At 34.5% G+C, this 9,681-nt stretch overlaps 1 pseudogene; it reads right to left on the reverse strand.

The window, feature by feature from the left end:
• Nucleotides 1–7,324: 7,324 nt before the first annotated feature.
• Nucleotides 7,325–8,146, reverse strand: LOC141515088 (calcyclin-binding protein-like; annotated as a pseudogene).
• Nucleotides 8,147–9,681: the final 1,535 nt, after the last annotated feature.

A 9,681-nucleotide genomic window follows, 5' to 3' on the forward strand; every position in this document is an offset into this window, starting at 1 on the left:
GTCATCTTCCCTCACTAAGTTAGTAATTAGATCATATATTTCTTTTTTTTAGGTTTTTGCAAGGAGAACGGGGTTAAGTGGCTTGCCCCAGGACACACAGCTAGGTAATTATGAAGTGTCTGAGACCGGATTTGAACCCAGGTACTCCTGACTCCAGGGCCAGTGCTTTATCCACTATGCTACCTAGCCACCCTAGATCATTTATTTCAAAAAGCATCCAGAAATTAAGTTGGCCCTGAATTAAATAGGAAGCAAAGAACATATGCACACTGAATGAGGAAATTATAGAATGATACCAAGTTTCCTCAATATTTTGAGAACCCTAGTTTGTGAATTCTTCCCAATGGTTTCCTAATTTCACTTCTTGCTTCCAGTCTGTCCCTTCACCAACTCATCCTCTACACCAAAGCCAAACTGATATTCTTAAAATACAATAGTGATAAAGGCACCCTACCATGCAAAAATCTTCAACAGTTCCCTATAGCTTTTAGGATGCAATGCAAACTCTTAAACTAGACACTTAAGGCCCTCACCAACTTGGCCTCCAACTATCTTTCTAATCTTTTTTCATGCCCTTCTAGTGTTTTTTTCTTTCATACACTTGATATTTCAATCAAATGACTATTACATTCTTCACAAAGCTGAAAAATTACTGTTCCTAAAACACATCTTACCATTTCACTCCCCCACTCAAATACCTTCAGTGCTTCCATATTACATTCATGATAAAATAAAAATTCAACCACTTGGCATTCATACTCTAGATAGTCACATTCACATTTTCATACTTCATATCCAACTTAAGACTCATGGGTTGCATGGTTTTCATGATTGAGTATTGAATTCTATTTGCTGCCCTTGAGAAGTTTTTGATGGGCAAGTCTGCCCAGAAGAGCTAAAAGATTAGTCATGGAGCAGCTAGGAGGCACAGTGGATAGAGCACTGGCCCTGGAGTCAGGAGGACCTGAGTCAAATCCGGTCTCAGACAACAAATAATTATCTACTATATGACCTTGGGCAAGTCACTTAAACCCCAATGCCGTACCAAAAAAAAAAAGGGCAGTCACCCCTGGAATTATATTCAGTCAAATTGATCTACATGTTATTGCCCAAAATAAACATTTTAACTCCTACCTCCTGCCTTTCCACAAATGGTGACCCCATGTCAGGAAGTATAATCCTTCTTCACCTTTATCTCAAAGAATTTTTCATTTCCTTCAAAATACAATTTAGCTGCCATCTCCTACATAAAGACTTTGCTGGTTTCTTTATTTTCACTAGCTCTTAGAATTTTCTCACATTTAAATATATTTTGTATCATTTTGGACATAATTTGTGGCTATTCATCTTCACATGTTGTATTCTGCTTCCTTGAGGGAAGGTAATCTTTTGTTTTTGTCTGTATGACTCCCACACCCAAAACAGAGCAGCCCATTTAATGAGCATTTGTTGAATTGAATTGAATTGAGGAAGGTTGGAATCATCCTGTAATTTCCTTAAAAGAATCATGACTATTCTCTTCCTTCTATTTAATTCAGGACCCAACTCAATGTCCCCATGCTTCTCAAAAATATATGCCCTGATTACTAATTTAGTGAGTTGCCAAAAAAAAAAACCTGCAAGCATAGCTCTAAACAATAAATATTATTCACCTACTTAGTTTTCCCTGCATGAATTATTAGGCTGATCTCTTCTGAATGGCCATGGATCTCAAAGAAAAAGGTCCTCATATACAGTGGTATAATCTGTAAACCAGGGCTATAAGGAAAACCTCACCAGTCAGGGAATCTCCCCTCTCCTTATGTTCCTCAGTGTAGGCATTCTCCAGGACATTTTCAAAAAAGCACATACTTCAATGTATGTGTTCTTGATGATGATGAATAGAGAACTGGACACAGAAATCCAAAAATCAGAACAAAGTTTAAAAAAAACAGGTCCAGCAAAGGGAGATGAGGTCTAAGGAAACTGGGTGCCACAACGAATATAATGTTTAGACCCAAAGTTAGGAAGATGAATTCAAATCTGTCCTCAGACACTGCTTACTGCAAGACATCTGTCACTTGACTTTAGTTTCCTTTTTTGTAAAATGAAAATAATAAAACACCTACCACCAGGATGTTGTTATAATAAAATGAGATAATGTTGTAAAGTACTTTGTAAAAGTTAAAACATTATGGGGGCAAATGGGTGACACAGTAGGTAGAATACTGGCCCTGGAGTCAGAATGACTTGAATTCAAATTCAACCTCAATCAACTGATACTTACTAGCTGTGTGACCCTGAGCAAGTCATTTAAACCTGATTACCTCCAAGGGAAAAAAAACACAAAATTTAAAGCACTATATAAATGCTAGCTCTTCTTATTAGTTTGGGCTTTATAGGCCAGAATCTCAGAGAATTTTTCACTGGGCATCCTTTACACAATTAAATTTTTCTGAGCCTTAAAAAAGATGCATTAGCACTCTCTAATGATCTTTTATGCCATGAAAGAACTTGAATATATGGAAAAGAAAACTTGGCAAGTGGAGAACAATATGGCATCACAAAAACACTTTTGGTTTTCTACCACATTAAAACAGGGACCAATTATATCTGTGCATTTTATGGCCTAGAAGATTTAAATAAAACTGATTCATGAACTTGGACAGGATTCAAACATACACACACAAACACACACACACACACACACACACACACACACACACACACAAACACACACACATACACACAGTTTCAGAGAATGTCTCCCTCTACTTAAACAGTATCACTGATTTAGAGCCCTAAAGTTGGAAGAAAATTCCAAGGTCTTCTAATTCCTTTATAAAAAGCCAAAAAGTAAAATGAATTGCTCAAGTAGTAGCAGAGGTGAGATTTGAATCCAGCTCTCCTAATATATCAAATCCAGCATTTTTCCAAAATATCATATAATATTTCTCACCAGTGAAAATGGCACCATCTTTCCTGTTGTGTCCCATCTTCCTGGTGATATACTCTATGCCAGCCTCCCATTTTTTCTAATGAAAAGTAGGTGTGTTTTTTTCCTATTAGCAACTAAAACTGTTTTCCTTATCCTTTTAGGTGCATGTGTCCTCTAATTGACTTTAATGAGTATGTCACCATTGTTATTACTTCCCAGTGAAAAGTAGGTAGCTGATTAAGTTAATCTACCATCATGATGAATCATAATTTACATATTATCTATAAAATAAATTTACCCATAGAATTCAATGTATCCTTAATTGTTTATAATTGTATGATCCTATTTTCAAAGGAAGACCTCATGAATGAGTAGATATAAACTGCCAAAACATACTTTTGCCAGAGATAGAGATTATAGAATTCATTAGACTTTCAAAGTATGTTCATGAAAGATCCAGGTACTAATTTAGTCACTACCATTGTATGAAAGAACTCTGTGATTTTAGGTAATTCGTGTTATCCCTGGATCTCATCTTCATCCTTGAATGAAGGAAGTGGAACCAGATTTCCCTCAGACCCACATGGAAGCATCCTAAATCTGGGTACCCAAGAGTTCTATGAACAGTAGCAACCCCAACCCAGTCACTAGCCTAGCTTTCAGATCACAATCATAATCAATGGAATCCATTCTTGTGAAAAATGATTCTCCATCTCTGCCACTGCTAATCACAGGCCAACTGCCCCAACAAGTAGTCAAACCATCCCAGTTGAAACAGAAAGTCATCGAGTTAGAGACAGGCTGGCTAAAACATCAACCACTACCTTCCCAGTGACTGAAAAGCTGTGGAAATACCATCACTCTACAAGCCCCAGTAGAATAGATGGATCAATGAGTTCCATGAACTTTCAAAAGATATTGGTCTGGGGGCAGCTAGGTGGCACAGTAGATAGAGCACTGGTCCTGGAATTTTACAAAGCAAATCCTTAAATATTTTTTTCATTCATGTATCTCCTTTCAAATCTAGATATCATCCTTAATTTAAAAATACTGCTATTATTAAATATTCTGTTGAATCCATGATATCAACTATATGGGTTTATAGTTCTTTCCAATAAGGTAGATGGTGACCCATCCATGTTTGACCTCTTATTCATGTCATCCCTTATATTTGGCATAATGTGTCCAATGGTATAATGTATCCAATACTTTACCATCTTTTGACTTAAAAGAATGTTAATACAGCACATGGACTTATCCATAGATTTTTATCTCATTCTTACCAGTAAATAAGCATCCCTTTTTTTGTGAATTTATTTCTACAGTGACATCCTGTACTCTATTTCTCCATTATAGTTTCTTATTTATATTGCCACTTTCAGCTCTATCATCTCTTAAGTCGCCCCAATTATGGGTGGGTCTTGCATCTTGTTCACAGCTGCCATATACTTCTTATTGCCTTTTAGGTGATTCTTATTTTCATTTTTTCAGAAATCAATGTGTTTCATGAATCGTAGCTCTATAGCATTGGAAAAATATTGGTATTTAAAAAATAGACCGCTAGTTTCAGGAAGAAGTTTGTGAATTATCAAAAGAACTTTAAAATGTTCAAAAGGCAATCCAGTATCCTCTTCCTTCAGTTAAATTTTTGAATCAATTTATTAATCATTTTTAGTTTCTATCTGAGTTTATACATAGGGTGGGGATAGAGAGATAGATAGAATTATTTATAATTCATATAATATTTACACACACTGATCATTAAATCCTATAAGTTGATCATTCAACTACATATCATAATCTAGCTGGTTTCTGCATAGAGCATATACCGAGAAACTGTGGGTAACTATATGATTCAGAATTTTAAATATATAGATAGATAGATAGATAGATAGATAGATAGATATATCTTAATAATTTGAGAATCACTGAACAAAGTTCAGAATCAAAATTAATTTAAAGTAGGTTAAGCAAAGTTATGAGATGAATTTGTACTTTTCAGATAAGAATCTCTAAGAATTCTCCATATGGAATTATTTCCACACCATTTTTTTCTTACCATGAATAAGGCATATTTTTCTCTAATCACATTCTGTGTAATGAAATGACTTGCTTCAATGATGGATTCTCTTCATCTATTCTTCCTTCCAAGGGAAGTTGATCCACAATTATTTTTAAGTGCTTTTGGATCTCATTTAGAAAACTATGCAATATTCAGGTTATAATGCAATCAGAATATGTAATTTAGAAACAGAAACATCCAGAACGATATACTATCTATAAATAATAACTCTTTGACTTGGAATCAGTACTGAATTCCCTCCAAGAGGGTGGCAAATACCTTTGGTGAATAGATTATCAAAGGTTGTGACAATATGAATTTATTTGTTTCATCCACAAAAATCTGAATACTTTTCATAGATAAATAGGAGATACTTTGTTGGAACTGAGTCTTTCAGAAAATATTTTATTCTAATCAATCATTTGAATAGTCAAATAAAGAATAAATATAGCAGGATTTCCTATTCTCTGTATCTTTCAGTAAAAATCATACTCTGGTAAAGATATGCACAACTGCTGACTATCACCTTCAGAAGTTTATCTCTTCCCCAATGATGATGTTTTGATCAACAATAGTCTTATTACACCTGTAGATTAAAAGGTCATTATTACACTTTTTTCATACCTTTAGTATCCTTTCCCCCTTTAGATACTTTGGGAGTCCATTTTTTGCCCTAGAAATTGTGTTACATCCAGAACATATACCAACTGTTTCTCCGATCTTTTTTTTTCTGTGTATGGTGACTGTGTTTCTTCCTCTGTAACTGCATGTTGGAATATAAAATCCAAATGTCATGGCTTTGTTGTTCTCAATCTTGAAAATAGCTGATATAAATAGTGTCATAAATTATTTTCATCTTTTTTTCCTGTTTGTTCTTCTTTCAGCTTCATTTTCAAACATTCCCCTCAGAATGACTATGGTGAGTTTAGTTTCTCAAAAAGCTTTAAATAATTGTTCCATCTATTACCCTCTGTTTTATGATGCAATTCTGCTTATAAATTTTTCCCATCAGTTTCTAGGTAGTGTTTTGCAAATAAGCTTATATCCTAAATTCCCTTTGCCTTTGGCAGCCTTTGATTTTGTAGAATAAATTACTCAAGTGTTCAACAAGTGACATTTGTAGACTCTTTTTGATCTTATAATTGATTTATATTAGTTGAGCTTCCAAGTTAAATTATTGTAATCTGTGTCAATGTACTTTTCTCTATCTATATTCCATTTTTCAAAATCAGTAAGCTGTTTAAACAGGCCAGACTGGAATTTTTCTAATCGTATGCAATATCTGTTTCTTAATTTTATCCTTTTAATGTTTTATTCATTTTAATATTTGCTATAATCAGGTCAACAATCTAATCGTACGCAGACAAATTTAGAAATGACTCCTATATCAGTAGAAAATCATTTCCTATTTGTTAAAATATAATAAATTTCATGTTTTTATTACTCTGATTTCCATGTCAACTCCTTACAATTTTTTCCTCCAAGAAAGTAATCATAATCTATATTATGTATTAACATCTATGTGTCTTAGATTTTCCTCTCTTATTTTGTGGGATAACCATATGTTCTCACCATCTCTTGTTATTTATTGAAATTATGAAATATCAAGCATATGCCAATTTAATTTTCAGGAGTTTATTAAATTCCTTGTAGAATTTCTCTTCATCTTCCATAGTGGATTTTGGTGAATAAGCTATAATTATTTTATTTTTTGTTAGTTATTTTTTCTTTATTTTATTGTTATCAACTGTTTAATTCAGGAAGAATTTGAGATTAGTTCTCACCACTAGAGGCTTATTTGCTCACTCAATTTTGAATTGTTTGAAGTTTTAGTTTTTCAAGTAATTCACTAGTATTTATAGATAGTAATTAAGTTCATCTTTTAAAACTTCAATCAAGTCTTTTATAACAATCATCATAGCAGTAAGTGAAAATTCAACTTCCCCTTTCCCTGTTCCTTGAGGAGCAAGGGTCAATTTATAACCACAACCTATATACAGGCTCACACCTCAAGTTTTATAACTGCTCTTCCTAAAATATCAAGTTGAAAGACTAAAGATCCATGCCAACCTTGAAGGAAAAGCAAGTTTACTGTGATTGTAGGTTCAACCCCTTTAATAGTGCAGATGAACAGTAGATATAATGAATATATAACTTTTTAATTAGCCAGACCTTTTTTTGACATTTAAGTGAGGAAACAATGACACTCTCTCCTTGCACACAAAAACCAGAGCACTAAGGCAACCTTCCTTGAAAGAAGTGTTTTAAAATAAGCATATTTTATTTTAAATAAATCCTCCAACATGAAATGGAAAGAGTTCATGGTCTTTGCTTGGAAGAAGGCTGTGTAAACAATATACTTGTCAAATGCATCCATGCAGCTCAGCAATAGTTCCTTATTGGAAAGGATTTTTCCATATTGGTGGCTGAAAGGATATTTTTGTCTTAAAATTCATTCTCTCCTTTGGCTTGTTTCTCCCTTGACTCTACCCAGGCTTTATTAATAGTTCTCTTCATTTTATCATCTCCATCTTCATAAATTTTCTTCAAAACATTCATCAACCCCTCACTAGAATCTGTGTCATTATCAAAGGAAGATTTTTCCTTTTCTTTACATACTTTCTCCACCTGGGTCAGGTAATCCCATTTCTGTTCCTGCTTCTTTTTGCATAATACAAAAACTGTTATCAGTCTTGATCTTTCTTGAACTAGCTTCTACAGAGATGGTCTTCAAAAGGTTGTTGACAGTCATAGAGTAATTTTTCCCATTGAGATTCTTTACAAGCACTTCAAATGACCTCTCCTTGAACTGCACCTGTACATTTTCAGTGGGGATTTGATGAACACCATTTAAAGTGATGTAGATTTTCACATATTTATCTGATTGATCCCATCCATAATTTCTGATTTTCACTGTGTACCCAGTTGAAATGGGAGCAACCGCAGCAGCTGGTTTCTCCTTATCAATGGTTTCTCCTTTCTCATGTCCTTTCTGCTTTGTCTTGTGCTTGATTTCTGTCACTAACTTGGTCTTTTCTGCTGTTAGGACATCACGGATTCTTTTCCTACTGGCCTTTCCCAGCAACTCCTTCACTTCTTCCAGGTCTTTCCGTAGCTCCTCCAGGGCTGCCACCATGGCTCGCTGCCCACCACCAGGAGCTGCTCGAGCCGCCTTCCCGCAAAGAGCTGGTCCGGGAGTGCCACACGGCCAAGGGCTGGCTGCTCCCCGCCGCCGCCGCCAGAGCGCGCGTAGGGACCCGACATGCCAGCTATAATTATTTTAGATTGATCTTTTTACAACTATTAATCATGAATACCATTCTGCAAGATGGGGAAGTGTTTTATGAAATATTTTTGTTATCTTTGTACAAGGTAAATACATTAAAAGATAATAACCCCTCTGCCAGTTCTTTTACTTGTCTTTCCAAGTAGAGTTTATCCAGCCTTCTACTTAGCTGCAGCTTCTGTCTATCATTTGAAGTCATTTTGCAAAATGTCAAGATTAATATCATTTAATATATTTACATAGTAGTTCTTAGCCTTCTTGTGGACCTCTTTGACACTTTAGTAAAGTTTATTGGACCCTTTCTCAAAGTAGGCATCAAATGGGGAATGACTGAACAAATTATGATATAAAAATTTATAAGATATGAAGAAAAATGACTTCAAAGAAACAAGGAATTATTGGTATGAATTGATGCAAAGTAAGAAGAACTAGATGGAAGGATTGCCAAGGAAACCAATTATATTAAAACATAGTTTTCAAAAGAATATAAGTTCTCAAGGGGCAGCTAGGTGGTGCAGTGCATAGAGCACCAGTCCTGGAGTCAGGAGAACCTGAGTTCAAATCCAGCCTCAGACACTTAATAACTACCTAGTTGTGTGGCCTTGGCAAGTCACTTAACCCCATTGCCTTGCAAAAACAAACAAAAAAAAGTTCTCAAACCCCAAGTTAAGAACCGATGTTGTAGAAGCATGTCTACTCCATATAGATATTAGATGAAAATTGCATACTGAGAGTACTAATAGGTTACCTAATATTTATCAATGGCCCAGATATGTGATTCTAAGAATGTTCTGTCCTTTTTTGCCACTCTGCTTCAGTTACTACAAAAGTAGGAAACAGCCACAAAGGACTAAGAGATATTTTGTATTTTTGTTTCCTAGGTTGATATATTCAAGAAATTCATCAGCAAGTGGTCAGTCAGTTAGTTATTATTTGTGAAAAAATTTTATAGAGTTTTTGAAAAGCAAGATGCTATCAAACAATATTTTCAAAGGGTTTAAATGAGGATTTAAACTTAAATAGGTCTCCTAAATTTATATTTTAAAATATTATAGAGAAAAGAGGACATGACTTTGATTATTGACTTCAGGAGGGACAAAAGAACAAACTGTTGATTTGCTCTTCTATACCCTATAAGGAAAAAATGCAGCAATTTGAATCTTTCTGAATTTGGTATCAACCTCACATTTTTTTCAGAATTTTGGGGGTCATTTAGTACAAAATCTCATTTTACATATGGGGAAACTACAACCCACAAAGGTTAAATGACCTGCCCAAGGATATACTAAGTGAAAGAGTTGGGATTTGAATCAAGATTATCTTATTCCAAATCTACTATGTTTTTCATGGGAGTATACTACTTCTCTTTCTATTTTAATGAAAATAATATTTTATTATAACAAAAGATTCCATATT

The sequence above is a fragment of the Macrotis lagotis genome, chromosome 1 (genome assembly GCF_037893015.1).
Source record: "Macrotis lagotis isolate mMagLag1 chromosome 1, bilby.v1.9.chrom.fasta, whole genome shotgun sequence".
NCBI classification, from domain to species: Eukaryota; Metazoa; Chordata; class Mammalia; order Peramelemorphia; family Peramelidae; genus Macrotis; species Macrotis lagotis.